Below are 20252 nucleotides of genomic sequence, written 5' to 3'. Positions count from 1 at the left end.
AAGGGGACATGACATGCTGGAGACAGTGGAAGAAAGCCAGTGTGCCTGGAGCCAGAAGAGCAAGGGGAAACAGGAGACAGCCAGGGCTCAGGGGTTGGGGTGGGTGAGCAGGGCCAGCCCACGCAGACCTTTACAGAGCACAAAACTCACGCTCCTTGGCTGTTGAAAAGATGTCCACTTTCTAGCGAACGTCTTGCATAGCTGCTAGATGAAGGGCATCTTGACTGTGTCAAAACTCCTTGAAGGCCAGGGCTTGAAGGGCCACACAGACTGCCTCAGCTGCTTCTCTCCTGGGCAGACCAGATGGTCCACAGAGCACAGTTTCCCAAGGGGGAGAGGCCAGGGCCTGAGCCACTCACAATTCCCTGGCTATGTTACCTCAGGAAAGTCCTTTAATAGCTTTAGTGAGTCTGGGCTTTGGTTTTCTTCCAGAGTGCAGTATGGGAAGGGGGAAGAGAGTAAACTTCCAGTGGAGAACCCAACAGCCAGCCAGGTGGCCAAGGTCAACGTCCACCATGGTAAGTCACACAGACAGCATGGACCATGGATAGGAAGTGATGAGAACAGAACTTTCATCTGAGATCTTCCTCCCAAAAACCGATAATCCCAGTTTAACCATGAGAAAAACATCAGAAAAGCCCAAACTGAGGGATCTCCTGCAAAATTCTACCTGAGCAATCCTCAAAACCGTCAGCATCATCACAGACAGGCAAAGTCCCAGAAACTGTCAGCCAAGAGGGGCCCACGGAAACCCAATGGCTGTCACGTGGAATCCTGGATGGGATCCTGGGACAGAAACAGCCACGAGAGGAAATCTGAGGAGACTGGAATTAAGTGTGGATTTCAGTTAATGATCATGTATCATTATTGGTTACTTAATTACAACAAATGCACCATGCCAATGTAAGATGTTAGTAACAGGGGAAACTGAAGGCAGGTAGATGGGAACCATTTGTATTATTTTCTCAATTTTTCTATAAAACAGTGCTAAAAAACAAAGTCTATATGCTTTAAAAAATTCAGATACCCGGCTGGGCGCAGTGGCTCACGCCTGTAATCCCAGCACTTTGGGAGGCCGAGGCGGGTGGATCACAAGGTCAGGAGATCGAGACCATCCTGGCTAACATGGTGAAAGCCCGTCTCTACTAAAAATACAAAAAAAATTAGCCGGGCTTCGTGGTGGGCACCAGTAGTCCCAGCAACTCAGGAGGCTGAGGTGGGAGAATAGCGTGAACCCAGGAGGTGGAGTTTGCAGTGAGCCGAGATCGCGCCACTGCACTCCAGCCTGGGCGACAGAGCAAGACTCTGTCTCAAAAAAAAAAAAAAAATCAGATACCCAGGCCTCATCTCTAGAGATTCAAATTCCAGCCTGGGTTGGTGCCGGCACTGATCTTTTTCGAAGCTCCCTAGTGCGTGGCCAGGGGTGAATGGCCGAGCTTCACTGTGGACATGCGTGGTGCGGCCATAGCAGGAAGGGCGGTGGTGCTGCAGTCGCTCTGGGCTGGGTCCACAACCAGCCTGAGTTAAGCTGCACTGAGCACTTAAGGACGCCGAGTGACCATGAGTCGACAGTGCTGTGGCTGGGGTTCCTACTCTGGGTGGGAAAACTGAGCTTGATGCTCTGAGGTCACTGTCAACCACAAGATTCCACGGCTCCAGAAGGAAAAAGCTACCAGATTCTGGACACCTGGATTCTAGCTCAAGCTATGTGTCCTTTAGCGACCTTCTAGACTCCAGTGTCCAAATCTCCACAGACAGAGGCCAGGACTGGTTGCTGACAGCTATCCTCCTGAAACAGAGCAGTGTGTCAGGCTAACCCACAGCTCCCTTTCGGTGGAGGGCTACTGAATCTTGACCAACGTCAAGGTCAGTGTTGTCTTATAAAGAGCAGTAAGTTCTGCAGTGAGCGTAGTGTCGAGGAACGATGGTTATGCGCAGGAGCCCTGGATTTGGACTGTGCTGGTGAGTAGCAAGATGCTTAACTTCTCTGTGCCTCTGCTTCCTCATCTGTAAAATGGGAATGACAACAATGATGACCTCACAGCACTGTTTGCAACTAAAGGAGATGATCCAGGCAGTGTTCCAAAGATGGTCACTGTTACCCAGGAGACAGGGAGCAGGGCTGGACAGAAACTCCATGTTTTACTCATTGATGTGGACCCAGGCTTGGCATGTGGGTGCTTAGCAACCATCTTTGGAATTGTTCAATAATCAACCAAGTATTATAACACAAAACACTGAGTTGAACATTCTATAGTGGAACAAAGCATAAGTACCTACAAGACACAGGATGGAAGGAAAGACTCTGTAGGTCCTAGAACTTGGGAAACATTTGCCTTGTGGAGTGTGGCAGGCAGAATAATGGTGTCCCATCCTCAAGACCTCCATGTCCTAACCCTGGAACTTATAGACAGGTTAGGTTACACAGCAAGGGGGAATTAAGGTTGCAGATGGAATCAAGGTTGCTAATCAACTGACCTTAAAAGAGGGAGTTTATCCTGGATTACCTGGGTGGACCCACTGTCATCACAGGGTCCTTATAAGTAGAGAAGAGGCAGAAGAGAGTCAGAGAGGTGGGATGTGGGAGGGACTCACCTGGCATCGCTGGCTTTGAAAGTAGAGGGAGGGCCAACAAGCCAAGGAGTGAAGGTGACTCGTAGAAGGTGGAAGAAGCAAGGAAACAGATTCTCCTCCAGAGCCTCCGGGAAGAACAAAGCCCACATCTTGATCTGAGCCCACCAGGAGTGACACTGCACTTTTGGCCTCCAGCGGTGAAAGAGACTAAATTTATATTATTCATAAATTTGTGTTTATTTATTACAGCAGCTATGGGAGGCCAATACAATGAGTGTGCAAGAGCCTGCAGCGAGGGCCGGAGACATCTGCTCAGCCAGTGACAGGGACGAAAGGTGACAAGGGCTCTAAGCATATTTTTGGACATAAGGAGAGACTGTTAAACTGTAGTCATCAGTCAACGCTCTTCTCACCGATTTATTTGCTGTTATTTTCAGGCTTTTATTCTTTCAGATGACTGGCCACAAATTTCAGTGTTTAAAAGCAGGTTACCAAGAGAAAAATGCTGAAAGCCCTTGCTCCCAGTCCGCTTCCGACCCATATACTCTCAGACACTGGATAGGCCATCAAAACAACTGAACAAAGATATCTGGGGGGTAAATTACGGGCCACTTTCATTTATTCAGTCAGTGTCCGTCACTACGCTGTAGTGGATATTTGTCACTAATGTGGGCACCCCAGCCTCAGGGCCCCTCTGCTGTTTACAGGATTTCCCCTCCCGTGAGAAGGGAGTAGGACATGCCAGACACTGATGTTCCCAGCCTCCTTCGCAGCTAGAGTGCAGCCATGTGACTGAGGCTCCCCAGGTGCCCCCACAACTGGCATCAACTCTGTAACCAGTACCGAAGAAGCAAGGGAGCAGGACCTGTTGTCCGCCCACCCAACATCCTTCTATGAGGTCCCATGCACCTTAATCACAGCTGGCATTTGCTGTTTACAACAAACACCTCTAACTGATCCAGGGCTGGGACAATGCATGCAAGGCCCTGCGATGCTGTCATCAAAGGAATGTTCTGCAAATGGCCCGCTGGCTCTGGTCATCCCTCTCCCCGGGAGGATTAAGGAAGGCTTGGTATTATCATCACCAAATACAATTAACCAGCACAAAAACTACGCAGACCAGTCAAAGGAGAATTAGGAAGATACCCAAGACCAAACAGCACTGCCCATCCATCAAGGCGCCACTCTCTGTGGGGTGCTGGGTTCTGTGGCAATGCCAGAAATGGCATGATAGGAAAGGTGGCTCACCCTCTCTCGCTCTTTCTAGCCCAGTGGCATTCTGAAAGTGCCTTACTTTGCATGTGATACCTCGTTTTCGCTCCAGCAACACGGCCAAGTGGGCAAGGCAGGAGAGTCCCATTTTACAGCTGAACAAGTGGAGGCCCAGAGGGGTGGGGCCATTTCTGTAAATGATGGGGCCAGGGCAGGAACAGAAGGCTCTGGAGTCCTCAAGCCTTTCTAATTGGCAAGGAAAGGGGTGGGAAAGAGGTGAGGAAGAGAAGTCCGATAACGTCCCTCAGGATGCCTCGGGCTGCAATGAGCAGAGTCAGGTTCCTTGACTCCACCTCAAGGGAATGTCTGCCTCACAGACAGTCCTAAATCAAGGCAGCCTGGGGCTGGCACTTCAGGCTCTGCCACTCCCATCTCCACGTGTCAGTGCCATCCTTGGCTGGCAGCAAGATGGCGGCCCCATTTCCATCCCATCCTCTGGACACGCCACGTGGCAAGGAAGGAGGGACCTTCCTGGAAGCCCCAGCAGGTCTTTTTCCTTTCAGCTCATTGGCCATTATTCAGTCCCATGCCCCTTCCTGAGCCAATCACTGTCGAGAGGGTGAGGGACCTTAGAGAGGGATAAAGATTCATAGCTGGTAGTGTGGATGGGGACCCCTCCCACTGAACCATACAGAGGAGGACTCGATAGCTGAACAAGATTAGGACTCTATGAGCAAGGAAAAAAGGGAGAATGCACGTCGGAGGTGAAGCAACACTGTTCCCATCAGTGGCCAAGTTCTATGAAAATCCTGGACTGCCACCTGAGCCTGGTCCCTGAGTCTCTGTTTCTTTCTTTCTTTCTTTTTTTTTTTTTTTTTTTTTTGAGACAGGGACTCCCTCTATCATCCAGGCTGGAGGAGTGCAGTGGTGCAATCACAGCTCACTGCAGCCTCAAACTCCAGGGCTCAAGCAATCCTCCTGCCTCAGCCTCCCAAGTAGCTGGAACTACAGGTGCACACCACCACACCTGGCTAATTTTTTTAAATTTTCTTGTGAAGATGAGGTCTCCTTAGGTTGCCCAGGCTGGTCTAGAACTCCTGGGCTCAAGTGATCCGCCCACCTTGGCCTCCCAAAGTGCTAGGATTACAGGCATTGAGCCACTGTACCTGGACTCAGTTTCTTTATCTAGACAGTGGGAACGATGCTCTTCCAAGATGTTGGGAGGGTTAGGTGGCACACTATGTTCACAGGTTCTCAACAACCTTGAATTGCCGTCCTAATTAGGAAGATGCTCAGTTGTCACTAGGACAATTCCCCTTTCTTCCTTGCTCACAGAACTCTGATTTTGTGCAAATGTCCAGTCCTCCTCTATAGACTTGAGGGGAGGGGTCCCCATCCTCACACCCAGCTATGAATCTCCAACACTCTCTAAGGTCCCCCATCCCCCTTCACAGTGATTGGCTCAAGAAGGGGCATGAGACAGAATAAACACATTTATCTTCCCTGTACACTAGATCCTCCACAGAGCCTTTCGATCGCTGACATAATCCATGAGCCAAAGCATTAGTGGTGCCTGTGTCTATTTCTTCAAGACCTGGAGCAGGCCGTGTATTGGAAACATGCTGCCGCCCAGGGCTCTTTGGGTCATGGAACTGGAACTAATTACGCTGAAGTGCCTCTTGGTCCCCATTCAGCAAGAGTTATGATCACCAGGAGCCCCTCAAGGTAGTTAGCTCTCACCTGATGAACAGTTCAAAGTGAGAACACGAGTCAGCATTAGCGGAAGATGGTGATCAGTTCCAGAACATTCCGGTCACTTCACAATGTGTTGCTCACCAACTCACGCATTCACCCATTTGGTTGTTCATTCGACAACCATCGCTCAAGTGCCTTCTCTGTGCCCCGGGAGTGGACTGGACACGCGGTCAGCATCCACTCTGAGTTTCTAGGCACAGGCTCTTCTTATACGCTTGGCATTTTTAAAGCAATCCCATTTGAAATGCAACCGAAATTGTAAGCCTCGTTTAAACTGATTCTTTTCTTCCCACACAACCTAAGACAACGTGTCTGATGATGTCGTTCAGACTTTCCAACTACAAATAACCTTTCGTTCAAGCCCAAGAACATGATGGACGGGAAGGAAAATTTCTTGTGAAACCTCTGCGCTCACCGTGGTTTGAGAGGAAATATCATCTTGGCTGTGACAGCATCATGGTCGATTCTCACACCCAGAGAAAGGAAACGCCGACTTTAACCTCGAAACGAGGAAGATCGTAATAGTGAAAAGAAAAAAAAGAAAGACAAAAAACGTCTACCCCAGAAATCTCTAACCGCTACCCAGCCTGGAAACGTGTTGGGAATTTCTCCAAGGAAAGAGAGGTCCAGGACAACCCCAGGATGGCTGACAGCTTGGGATAACAGAGAGAGAACCAACGAGGCAGCCACGGGAGGAAGGCAGATGCCAGGCAAGACGAGGGTGGCAGAAGCGAGTCAGGAGGAAGTGGCTTTGTGAGCCATCGACCTCACAGAGGGGGAGAAGCAGAAACGTAACCAAGCAAGGTGCAGAGCTATTTTCAGACTTGGGGTTTTCACCCCAGGGTCCCCAAAGTGCTTGGGGCAGAGTACAGCTCCCCTTTGAGAAAGTCGGTGCTCTGGACTGATGAAAAAGACAAAAGAGAAGCCAGGTGAAAAGGAGAGTCAGGGGATGCGGGGGTGGCACAGGTCCTCAGTGGAGCCTTGGGCTCCGGGTACCCACGCTCTGGGCCTCAGTTTTCTCACCTGCTCACTGAGGTTCTGTGTGAGATTCCTATGGCGGCTATAACAAATGACCACAAATTTAGTGGCTTGAAGAAACACACATTCATTCTTTTACAGTTTTGAGAAGTCAAAGTGTGGGCACAACAGTTCCTTTCTGGAGGCTTTAGGGGAGAATCTGTTTCCTTGCTTCTCCAGCCTTTAGAGGCCACCTGCAGTCCCTGGCTCACGGCTGTCTTCAAAGCCAGCGGCCGCATCACCCTGACCTCCACCTCCATCAACCATCTCCTTGCTGACCCTGACCCTCCCACCTCCCTCTCACAAGGACTCCTGCGATGATGTGGGGCTGTGAAAGGAAAATCTCTTGGGCCCCTTCAAGTTGGGAACTGCTCAGGGAAAATCTCCCTCCCATTCTATTCGAACTCATCCCTCTGCTCACTGAGATACATGCATATTCTGACTGCCTCACTCATCAGAAACTCAAAAGAATGCAATCCGTTGTCTCACCTAACTGTGACCTGGAAACCCCTTTCCTGCTTGGAGCTGTTCCCGCCTTTCTGGACGGAATCAGTGTACTTCTTACATATATTGATTGATGTCTCACGTCTCCCTAAAATTTATAAAACCAGGCTGTGCCCCAACCACCTTGGACACATGTCGTCAGGACTTCCTGAGGCTGTGTCACGGACGGACGTCCTTAACTTTGTCAAATAAACCTCCTAAAGTGATGGACACTTGTCATTTTTCTCGATTGACAGGGCCAACCCGGATAATCTAGGCTACTCTCCCCAACTCAAGGTCACATCTGTAACGTCCTTCGTGCCATGAAAGGTCACATAGTCACAGGTTGTTTCTTTGAACTCTCTAAGAGTCTCTGTAATAGGATGACCCTTCTACGAAACCCACTATCAGTTACAATGGTGGCTGATGTTTATCCAGGGCTTCCTCTCCCCCAGCTGCCGCTCCATGACCCATGTGTTCTACCAGCATCCCCACAAGTTAAATCCTATCCTCATGTTCTGTCCACAGATGGGAAAACGAGGCTTGGGGTGAGCACGCTAAATGACTAGTTCACGTTCACACGCCAGCAGACAGCAAAGCGCGAGCTCTCGGCCACATCAGTATCCTGCCACCCTGGTGTCAGAGGCAAGAATGGCCTCACCTGACTGAATCAAAACAGATCCAAGGGTTGAATGTAAAGCTTCTTAGCAACAGGAGCTGTCATCCATTGCTCCTGGATGAGGATGCAAGGTGGCACTGCCACTTTAAAAGACAGCCTGTCAGTTTCTTGCAAAACTAAACAGGCTTTTCCCATTCGATCCAGCAACCATGCTCCCAAGTGTTTACCCGAATGAGTTGAAAGCGTATGTCCACACTAAAACCTGCATACAGATGCTCACAGCAGCTTTATTCATGATTGCCAAGTGGCACGGAGCTTCCTGAGGTGCCACTAGTGAGCTTTGCGATGCCATCTGAGTTGCTGAATTAAGACAAAGTCCAGGAAGGAAAGACCAAGCACGTCACCCTAGTAGCCTGGACTGTTTCTCACTGCCCTCCTGGCACGGCGTCCTCAACCCCTCACCATTCCCCTCACACCACGTGCTCTCTGACCTTGGTCCTTCTCACTCTGTCATGCCCACACCCTCCCTGTCATCTTAGCTCCTCTCAGCTCTTTGAGTCCTGGATCAAACCCTACCTGCCCTCCATCCAAATCCCTCTGTGTCCCTGAGATTGGTAAGGACCCCTCCCCTGTTTCCTTTTCCTAGACCATGAGCTGGGGAGGGCAAATGCAGGAGCACCCGCTGTGGGCCCCACATCCCAGCTCTGAGCCTGGGTTCCCTGACCCTTTAGCGGGTGGCCTGGACACTCAGGGTTCCCATATGGGTTCCCAGCCCCAGTCTCTCCTTTCTCTCACCCGTCAGCCACACACTGCCCGGACATCTCCAGAACACACCCCTGGCCCTCTAGCCCCTGCGCTGACGTAGTCATAGGATTTATTGAGAATTCATCGAGAGCCACGTGCGAGTCAGGTGCAGGCACTCCCCCACGAGCCCCACGCAAGCACGTGGAGCCACGGAAACTACTCCCATCATCCCTGTTTTGCAAATGAGGAAACTGAGGCTCCGGAAAGCCAGGTGACCCACACATGCTCAGCTCGCTAGAAAGTGTCAGAGCCTAAGTTCACCCACGTCAGCCCGGTGCCCTCTCACATCCCACACCTCTGATGGCGTCCCATTGCCGAAGAATAAACCTAACACAGAATCCAGCATTCAAGGCCATTCCCCACTGTGGTTCATACCCGACCTCACCGTCACACCCCTCACCACGCCTGCACAGCTCAGCTGCCTCCCAGACAAAGCATGTCCCGTGGGCCTCGGAGGTCATGCTTGCCTTCCCCATCTGACACTCTCTTTTTTTTTTTTTTTTTTTTTTTACCTCAAGGCCAAGTTTAAACATCATGTTTCTGTGATGCATTCACTCTGGGAAGAGTACAGCTCTGGGATCCGCACTGCCCAGCCCCTTAAACAAGGCTCCCTCATCTAGGGAGCAGAAATGCAGCTAACCGTGACTGCAGCTGGATTAGGAGGGGATGGCGGGAACCTCGGTCCAGGCTGGGCAGGGATGGGCCTGTGTGGTGAGGAGCCTGAGGCTGGTGTTAGAAACCACCAGGAAGACCCAGGGAAGCAGCGGGAATCAGCACCAGGCTGAGTGATGGCCGGGCTCCCTCGTGGAATCCCTTGGAGTCCCATGTGGGACCCGCTGTCATGTCTGAGACCCAGACCTTCTCCTGGTTTCCACCATAGCTTCTATTTACCAAGAGGACCCACACAGAGTAGGCAGGCAGATATTCAAAATACTTAGCTGCAGGCAGCAGCCACTCGAGCAGATGCCAGCTCTGCAGCACGGTGTGGGCTCCCTCCCCGATCCCCAAGAACACCCATGTGTCCGCCAGGGAAAGATGAAATGCAGTGGAGAAGCTACACAGCCTAAAGCGGCACTTCACCAAGAAACAGACAACCAGCCCAGCCCCACCAGTCATCGGAGAAGTGCAAATTTAAACCAAAATGAGCACCGCTACACCCACCAGGATGGCTGAAACATAAGCGACTGAAAGTACCGAGTGTTAGTGACGATACGGAGCCACAGAAACCTTCCTGCACTAGGGCGACCCACGGGAGACTGGCCCTCTCGATTGACAGGGCCAACCCGGATAATCTAGGCTACTCTCCCCAACTCAGGGTCACATCTGTAATGTCCTTCGTGCCGTGAAAGGTCACATAGTCACAGGTTGTTTCCTTGAACTCTCTAAGAGTGTCTGCAAGAGGATGACCCCTCTGTGAAATCCAGGTTGTCAGCAGGTCGTCACGCTGAATGTGCACACACCTGTGACTCAGAAATCCCGCTCTGAAACAGATACACCTGTGCACGACCACTCACTGCAAGTCCCCCAGTGACAGCCAAAATCTGGAAACCAAGCAGGTGCCCCTCCATGGGAGAGTGGGTCAGTCATGGCACAGTCACACCATAGAATGCAGCAGGAGCATTCCAGCTACACGCAGGACTCCAGCTACACGACTCCAGCTACACGCGACTCCAGCTACACACGACTCCAGCTACACGCGACTCCAGCTACACGCGACTCCAGCTACACGACTCCAGCTACACGCGACTCCAACTACACGCAGGACTCCAGCTACACACGACTCCAGCTACATGACTCCAGCTACACGCGACTCCAGCTACAGGACTCCAGCTACACCCAACTCCAGCTACAGGACTCCAGCTACACGCGACTCCAGCTACACGACTCCAGCTACACGCGACTCCAGCTACACGACTCCAGCTACACGCGACTCCAGCTACATGACTCCAGCTACACGCGACTCCAGCTACAGGACTCCAGCTACACGCGACTCCAGCTACACGCGACTCCAGCTACACGCAGCAGTTGGGGGCTCTCCCCGCCTAGGGCTGAGCAAAAGAAATCAGACACAAAGGAGCGTGTACTGTCTACTCCTGTTCATATAACACTCAAGATAACAGGCACGTGTTTAGGGACTAGTTGGCAGTAAGAGTGTAGAGAAAAGCAGCGGTGCTTACCCTAGAAGTCCAGATTGTGCGGGGTCCTCTCGGTGGGGGAGAAACGAGCGTTAGGCGCCAGCCCCGCCAAGCGGAAGATGGGGAGGAGGTGTTTCCGCCAGGCCCATTCTGCAGCAGCTGAGGCCCTTTAGCAACAAAATATCACATTGTGGCGGGGCGCGGTGGCTCACGCCTGTAATCCCAGCACTTTGGGAGGCCGAGGCGGGCGGATCACGAGGTCAGGAGAACGAGACCATCCTGGCTAACACGGTGAAACCCCGTCTCTATTAAAAATACAAAAAAAAAAATTTAGCCGGGCGAGATGGCGGGCGCCCGTAGTCCCAGCTACGCGGGAGGCTGACCCAGGAGAATGGCGTGACCCCGGGGGGCGGAGCCTGCAGTGAGCCGAGATCGCGCCGCTGCACTCCAGCCTGGGTGAAAGAGCGAGACTCCTCAAAAAAAAAAAAGAAAAGAAAATATCATATTGTGTCTTCCCACCCCATCTGCCAGCCGAGGAAACTGAGGCTCAGGGAGGGGAAGGGACTTGCCTGAAGCGGCACAGACATAGCAAACACGGGCAGAACTCCCCCCCACACCCACTGCCTGCCTCCCGCCTTCTGGTGCTGCTGCCCTTTCCGCTCCAGGCTGGGGCAGGCGGCAGCCGTCCCAGAGGGCTGTTGCTGTTGACCTCTAGGCCCTACAGGTTTTCCTGCCTGAGAGGAAGAGAAAGGATCTCAGCTGACATCAGAATCAGGAAATAAAAGGAACCCTTGAAGGAACGACCTTAGGTTTCAGAAAGGCCCAAGTCCCCACCTTCACCCGGGCCTTCGGAAGAGCAGGCCCACCCTGAGTGAAGCTGCTCCTTGGCTGAGTCTCGTGGCCTTGCCCCGACTGAGCAGGCACAGCTGTCTGAAATCACTGTTTTCCTAGTGGCTGCACAAAAGCCCCCATTAGCATCTGGAGACCTTCAGAATAGCCCCATCTGCCACCCTGGGGGCACTGAACGCCCCCATCCACCTACCCCAAACCCAGTCTCCAAGCCCCAGCCCAAGGTGGCCACCTGCATCCTCCTCATCCATCAGGAACGAGCTGATCCCCCACTTTATGGAGCCCTCGTCCCCATCCTCTGACCCCCTGAAGCCCGCGTCAGGTCCAGCACAGGTCACTGCTTGCCTTAGAAGTGGGAACCATGTTGACCAGCTCCGGTGGGCAGCCAGCACACGCCCGTGTGTCAAGAACCATTTGTGGAACCCGCACTACGTGTTGGAGAAGTGACAGTGAGCGAGACAGACACAGGCCTTCCCTCCACAAAGACAGACAGCCACTCCGGCCTTCCTGCAACCCAGCACTTCTGACATTCGGGGTTGGATCCTTCTAGCTGGGCAGGCAACGGCCATCCTTTGCAATATGGCGTGTCAAGTGGCATCCCTGGCCTTGACCCGCTAGATGCCAGTAGCACCTGCTTTCCATCATGGCAACCAAAAATGTCTCCAGACATGACCAGATGTCCCAAGGGCCAAAACACCCCTGGTTGAGAACCACCCACTGGTGGACACAGCTGCACAGCATCCTTAGTGAGGACATGTTAAATGTGTAATTCCACCTGCTAAACACTTACCACACGCCGCCTCCTCTGGTCCTGGGAGGAAGGAGCTCCTTTACAGATGAGGGAAGGGCCCAGTAGTGCCCTGGGATCTGCGCTGGGACTTTCCCTTGCTCGCGTTATAAGGGGCAGAATGAGGGTCCCAGCCTCAGCCTGCTGCCCCACTTCCTGGTGGTGATGCGTGGAGAGGTTTGGAAAAGACGGGAGTGTTGACATGTCCAGGCTTCGGGGACCCTCCTTGCCACAAAAATTGAGAAATTCATGAGAGAAGCTTCCTCTGCAAAGGACAGGCCGTAAAAATCAGCACCTCGTGCAGCACAGAAGAGGAGCACAAAGGCCCTTCAGAGACCAGAATAGATGACAGGTCGTGTGTCAATCAAGGGGGACCCCGGCACAGAAGCAAAGTAGGGACACTGATTCTAGTGCTGGCCCTGCCGCCGCGAGCACCACCCAGGGCGTCCTGGCTGTGGACAGGGGACTTCCTTGGCATGACCGTCCCGAGAGTGAATAAGAGCAGCTCAGGCCAGGAGGTGCCATGGGGTGCTGGTGGCACATGCCTTTGACTCTGGAACTGACCTCCCCCTGCTGATTGTGTGCCTAATCTCATCAAAGTTATTTAGCCTCTCTGTGCCTCCGCTTCCCCATCTGCAAAATGGAGAGAACGAGAATGTTGCCAGGCTAACAGGACGTCAGGATAATGGAATGCGTGCCAGGTAGGTACCGGACAGCCATTGGCACACTCAACAGAGGTTAATGCAAGGAAGGGATTTGCAAAGGGACTAATCTCATGGGTGTGGGTGGGTCTCACACAGAGGTCACAGACTTTCTCTGGAAAGCTGGAAAGAGGCAGATAGTGAATATTTTTGGCCTGGGGGGCTGCACGGCCTCTGCTGCAGTCGCTGAATTCTGTTGTTGCAGTTCCGTGGCCAGATTCGGTCTGCAAGCCAGATTTGCTGACACCTGGTCTAAGGGAACCAAAGGAGACAGAGCATGAATGAGGATGAGCTGTTACCAAAGGCAGGGGACTGGGGGGGCCAGGAGAGAGCATGGCTGCTGGAGCCCAGGAGGAGGGTGGTGTGGGGGCCAGTGCCTCAGGGGGAGCGTCGTTGACTCAGGGAAACTCAGGGAGAAAACAGGGGAGTAGGCACTCTGACCTCTCTCCTCCCTCCGTCTGGTCTCCCGCTGGGGCACCTGTTGGGGAAGCTGCTCATGGTCCCTGGAAGAGATCAGTCTCCCTGGGAGAGCAGGTGGATGTTGGGACAATAGGAAGGTGTTCAGCAAAGCAAGCTTAGAGCATGGTCTGCTTACGTAGGTGCTCCAGCACTGTCATAAGCTACGTCGGTGAAGAGGGCCTTCGGAAAATCTCTTCGCTCCGTCTGATCGACTCCCCACCCACTGGGCAGCCTCCCACATTGCTGCCCATGTCACTGGGGCACAGGGAGAGGCTGACACAAACACAGGTACGCTGGCAGTTGAACGAAGGTGGCGGCGTGGGTTAAGCATCCCTCTGTCACTGAGCTGAGGAGACCATCCTTAGGCAGAGAGCCCCTCCCCATGGGCCAACCAATCCCGGGGCACGGGGGACAACCAATAGGGCTGAGGACCAAGGCCAGGGTCCAGAGGGCCAGCTGGCTTTCACCACGCCTGAGTCAGCGTGCACGATTGAATGCCTTGCCACCGAAACTGCACCTGGGAGCAGCCCTGAGCCAGAAGCGAGGGGCCTCTACAAAGAGGGAGTACAAGCCAACAACCCCCAAACAGCCACAGTGGTTGAGAACCAACACTCCTCCTCCAGGGCTATGCCGAGTTCTTCCATCATCACGGTCATGAGAGTCTTCCCAACAGCTAACACGCACCCAGGGCTTACAGTGTGGGAGCTCTTGTCCAAGCATGTCACATGCATGATTTCTTTTAATCCTCACAAACACCCCAGGAGGTCAGGACAATGAATCCCCACAACATCCATCATGTGTATAGTCAACGATACTGAAATTCAAAGAGAAGAAGTCATTTTCCAAGGACACAACTCATCAGTAAGAAGTCGGGATTGGAACCCAGATCTAGCTGACTTCTCAGCCTGTGTGCACCCTTTGCATCAGCCCACACTGGACCTGGGTAGGAATTCAGGCACATTCCCCAAACTGTCTCCCCCTTCTCCCCCTCCTCTCCAAACACCACCCTCAGCTCCCCCACCCCATTCTGCCACCCAGCAGTTCCACCCACAGGGGTCCCTGCCTCTGCCCTGCAGCCCTGTCGGGCTCAGTGATGCAATAGCCCCAGCCAGCCTTGCAGTTGAAATGTTCTGAAATGTACAGTAGACCGGGCCATCTGCTTCCTCCAAACATCACCTTCTGCCTCTGCTGAGAGCCGGGGCAAACGTGCAAGGACGCAAAAGCAACAGTCACTTTATTTCTGGTCTCAGGATTTCGAACTGGCCTGGATTGCTCAATGTCTCCTTTCAGACACGGACAGCAGAGAGGCCAGGAGGAAGGCTCCGCAGATGCTACAGGAAGGGAAATGCTGAATGGGGAGATCCCATCTGGAGCTGCTCAAATGCACCGTGATTTTTCTCTCCAGAAGCTGGTCAAGAAAACAGCCAGGGCTCTTCCGGGAAGATGAGCATTAATAAAAAATTAAAAATTAAAAAAAGCAACCAGAGGCCCTTCTGAGAGATTTTTGTTTTCAGGTTTCCTTTTTGTTTCTAACTCCCTCTGGCCCTTATTATTTAGAAAAAAAGGAGAAGATGCGTGTAACTCCTGTAAAGCCAGGAGCCGTGGGGCTCAGTCTCAGAGGAGTGGCCTCTTGAGAAAGCATAGCTGAGCAAACAAATGTAACCTCAGATTAACTCAGACCCTCCATCTGCACGAGTTGAGACCCAGGAGGTGAATGCACACGGAGAAGCCACCACATCTGTAAACAGCCTTTTCCCCTCGTCTGTACCTCCTTCAGGCCAGCCCGGTACTGCCCGGACGCTCCATGGGAGCACCTTCTCACCTTTCTCACCTTTCTCTGCCTCCTTCCCTTTCTGGATCCTAGAGTTCAACTTAGCCTCTCCCCAGCAGGAAGCAACCCCTCCAGGAAGGGAGGAGCAGGTTCACAATCATGTTCTCCCTGGAAGACAGGGGAGGGGAGATTCTCAGTGATTTCCGCTGTAAGACTCTTGTTCGTTCATTTAACCTCACAGAAGCCCCGTGATCTCGCTCTTATGTTTTCAGTTTTTTATCAGGAGAAGAGGATGGGAAGGGAAGTCCCATTTCTGCAGCACCTCTTCCGTGCCAGGCAGCTTTGGGGAGGCTGTTTCGGTAGCCCTTCCCGCCCCTCCTGGAGCCCCATGTCATTCACGTCTGTGTGCTCTAGTGGCCCCTCCTGTTCACGGCCACCTTCACCACCAAAGCCCGACCCCACTGCATCCACTCACCGCCGCTCGCTCTGCAAGCGTGAACCAAGCGCCCCCGAACCCCAGGCACTGGGCCAGGGGCTGGATAGAGCTGGGACGTGGCCATCCTTGCCCTTGCACAAATGCAGAGAGCAAACAAGTCATTCCATTGTAATTATTTAATAACTGCATGATAAATATGTATACCACTATGATCAGTTATCTAATAATTGTATAGTTATACCATCATACCTTCACTTCCGTAATTCATGTAACTTTGTGAAATAACTACATTTATAATTAAAGATAACCAAACAACTCTGTAACTATATAATTCTATAGTTAATTTAGTATCACATTATTTTATAATTACTAATTATTAAATAATTACCTAGAGTTATTTCATTGTTAACCTTATAGTTCATTGACATAAATTGTTGTAATTATTTATACTTGTAACTATTTAATAATAAATAAACAATAAAGAAAGGGAGGGAGGCATTAATGATATGTGCAAATCCACTTTCTTAGTACATACTACGTGCCAGGCACTGTTCTAAGTGCCCCATACTTATTAAGTCATTTAATCCTCCCAATAGGTAACATTATTGCCCGTTTTTTACAGATGAAGAAACTGAGGGACAGAAAGTTTAAGTGACACACACAGCTAATGATCCCTGAGCTGGAACACAAACCCTGGGTCATCTGTGGTTCTGGCCACTACACAAATTTTCCTTCAAAGTCCTGACAAACCCTCTCTGAAGCAAACGCAACCCGTCACCCGCTCCACCCCACCTGCCCCATTCCAGTTTATGCAGCTGTGACTCCCCCTGCCAGCACCTGCAGCAGTGTCTGAGACTTCAGTCGCCTGAGCTCACCCCTGCACATAAGGCAAGAGGAAAGTGCCAAATAATTAACAACCCGGGGCTGGCTCTGCACGGCTTGGGCCTGGAGATCCCAGGCCTCTGGTAGCACAGGGTCACCATTGGAGCCACAGGTCTCCTTCTCCTCCCAGCGCTTCTGAGATCACCTCCCATACAGGCCGCTTACCTTGAATCCTTTTGTTTCTGTCTCTGCTCCTGGGGGAATCCAAACCCGACTCCACCCACTTTCCGATAAGACAGCTCACACCGATGAACTGCGAGTCTCTGCCAAGCGCTGTTCTGGGTTGCCTTGATATGTTAGCGCACTCAAGCCTCACAACAAGTGGGGAAACTGAGGCTTGGGGCATCTGAATAACCCAGCCTCTTTCACTCGGCTACAGGTGGTGGAACTGGAGGTTCAAACTGGGCATTCCTGGCCCCACAAAAACCATAACCCATGGCGGGCTCTTTTGTTATTTTTCTTGCTTTTACGAAGAAACTTTGGCCAAGCCTTAGAGGCGGGGAAGAGAAGGCGAGGAAAGGTGACCTGTTTGCACTGAGGGATAAGGAATGGGCGGATAAGGGGAAACTTCGCACTAGGCTCCAGCCAGAGCAGCCAGTTCACGGGAACTCAAAAGCACCCTGTGCTGCGTGCTGACCCTGGCAAGGAGGGGTCTTTGTAACCCAGTAACATGTCAGAGTCCTGCTCTGAGAGGTCATCAAAATGGACAAGAAAAAGGCTCCATTATGAAGTAGGCAGAGTCCACTGCCATACTCCCAAGACAAAGTGGGGAAAAGGCCCATCTGCCTGGGACTCAAGGAATAGGGTCAGAAAGGAGCCAGGAAGCCCAAAGAGAGGCCAAGGGGATAAAAGGCAGGTGGGATTGCAGCAAAGGAGAGGCTTCGGGGCTCCCATGGCAGGTTGAAAGCATGGCTGCAAATTCCTGGACACTTCTTCCTCAAGAGGCGGTGTTTCTGCCCATTCCCCTTGAACCTAGGGGGGCTTGTTTGTCCAGTTGAGTGATTGCTGAGTAACAAACAGCCATTCAGCTTCCCCTGTGTCCATGGGACTGCCCTGACACTGCCATATTGTGAGGAAGCCCAAGCTCCATAGAGAGGCCACAAGTCAACATTCTCATCAATATCCCAACTGTGCCCAGCCTCACCTCCTTCCAGCCCAAGCACCAGACATGTGAATGAAAAAGCTTCCAGGTGGTTCTATCCGCAGGCCTTCAAGTCACTCTCAGCTGTTCCCAGCTAAGATTCCAGACATTGCAGAGTAGAGAAAAGCCAACACCACTGTACCCCATCTAAATTTTGACCCACAAAATAAAGCGTTTTTTATACCACTAAGTTTAGGAATAGTTTGTTACATAAAACGGGGAGACTGAAGCCATCCCCATCCCTGGCAGACTCCATCCAGACTGAAAGGTAGCCCAAAGAAAATAGGAAAGAAATAATATACACACTCTTCTCAACTCCTAAGATGTTCCACTTGGATTGTGGTAAAAGACTGAACGCTTGTGGGCACCTCTCATCCACAGACATGCTGCAAGGCAAAACATCAAGTCAAATACGTTTGGGAAATCCGATTTAAATGGGCTTCTTACCATGAGCTAGGCCTTTTAACAGGTTAATGAACGGTGTGCTTGAAGAGAAAGCCTGGGATCAGGTGTGCCCTGGGACCAGGACATTTGTCATTCTCCTCCTACTTGTAGTAAAAGCAGCCAGATTTTCCACTGAGAAACTGCCACCCCCCACTCTCAGCCCACTGGGTTGTTAAAATTACAGTCATTAATTATAGATTATTCTTTAGAATTTCTAAACATTTCTGAGTAATTGCGTTGTGAAACTTTCTATTATGGAGAGTCTGAATCATGCACAGGAGTCATTTCTTCCTGATTCCCACAGTTGCTTCTTTACGGAGAGAAAGTGGCCCTGCGGCAGGCATGGACGGCTGCCCGGTGAAGCCCTTTCGGGAGGATTTTCCCAGGATTTCTAGGGCCCACCGGATCCTGAGGATGCTTGGACCCAGGGGTCATCATCTCCAGCCTTCTGAATGTTATGAGCAAAAATGTTGTGTCCCAGATGGATTTTGCACATTCTTTCTGAGACAGCCTCACTCTGTCACCCAGGCCGGAGTGCAGTGGTGTGATCTCGGCTCACTGCAACCTCCACCCCACCAGGTTCAAGTGATTCTTGTCTCAACCTCCCAAGTGGCTGGGATTACAGGTGCCTGCCACCATGTCTGGGTAATTTGTGTGTGTGTGTTTAGTACAGACAGAGTTTCATCATGTTGGCCACGCTGGTTTCGAACTCCTGACCTCAAGTGACCCACCGGTCTTGGCCTCCCAAAGTGGGATTTTGCAAAAGTTAATGAACTAAGTGGCAATCACCCAGAAAGGAATTGTTGAAATACCTTAACTTCTTAAAACGTTTTTAAACTACCAAGAGTGGAGATGGCTTGTTTTTCAGGATGTCCCATCAGCCCGTCCCCACCAGCTTCCCTCCAGGGCGCAGAGCTAACCGGCCAGTGTGGGGTCAGCATCTCAAAAGTCAGTTCACTTCCAGGGCCCTCGCAGCATTCTCTAGAAACCCGAGTTCTTACAGAAGCATCCTGTTCCCAAATTTCCTCCTCTGCAAATGAAAACACTCCCCTCTCCCGCCTCTCCCCGAGCTTGCTGCAAGATGTTGAGTAGGAAGGATTTGTCGACTGTCTGCACGAGAGCATTGAACTCTGGGGAGACAACAGATGATATCGACTTTCCACATTTGGCCCTGAATCCACAGGACAGAGAAGAGCTTGCTTGTAAACAAAATTCCTACTTGCAGTGTGCGGACATTAGTGTGACTCACGGCAAAGATGCCTAAGACAGTGAGCAATGGACCCAGCTGCTGACCTTTTGCGTGGGGTGTAGCAAGCCCACCAGCTCAAGGATGGCAGCGACATCTGGTCATGAAGCCTCTCAGGCTAAGCTGTCCTCCTGGGACATAGATGGCTCTCAGTCAGCCACGCATGAGCCTGTGCCTAAGTTTCCTCATCTGTAAGCTAGAAATGAAGAACAGGCCCTGTCTCACTGGTCCCATATGAGGGCAGAGGAGAGAACAGACATGGCCTTGTGGATGAATCGTGCTGGGGAACTTCTCTCCACCTGGGTTGGCCAGCCCTGCACCTCCCGGAACTGATGGGTTTTGTCGTGTTGATGGATGGGAATGTCCCACTAGGCTGGAAGTCAACTCTGTGACTGGCAGCCTGGGTCCCTCATGTCCGTGCTATCTCCTGAGGGCCTGGCACAGCGAGATGTGCTTAAATAGGACACACACTCCAGCCACATGTAGCTGACCCGACCAGGGAGGCTTGTACAAATCACCCCCAGCTGCATCCAGGAGGATGAAATCAGCACAAGACCTCACCTCCTCCACACCCTTCTGCACACTCATCCGTCAGCTCACAGAAACCCAAACAGGCCCCCATTCGGAATAAAAACATTCTCCAGTGTTTTTATTCCATAGCATCAGTCCAAGTCTGTATCTTTTTGCTGTTAAGGGATAGGTTGAAAAAAAAATCCTTAAAACAGGAGTTGGGTGAGGTGGCTCACACCTGTAAACCCAGCACTGTGGGAGGCCGGGGGAGAGGTTGGGGCAGAGCACATGATGCCAAAAGTTCGAGATCAGCCTGGGCAACATAGTGAAATCACAACTCTAATTTAAAAAAAAAAAAAAAAAATTAGGCAGATGTGGTAGCCTATGCCTGAAATCCCAGCCACTTGGGAGGCTGAAGCACGAGAAT

Source organism: Symphalangus syndactylus, chromosome 11 (assembly GCF_028878055.3).
Source record: "Symphalangus syndactylus isolate Jambi chromosome 11, NHGRI_mSymSyn1-v2.1_pri, whole genome shotgun sequence".
In the NCBI taxonomy this organism is placed as follows: Eukaryota; Metazoa; Chordata; class Mammalia; order Primates; family Hylobatidae; genus Symphalangus; species Symphalangus syndactylus.
The sequence above is the reverse complement of the archived record's forward strand: the minus strand, read 5'-3'. Positions refer to the sequence as shown.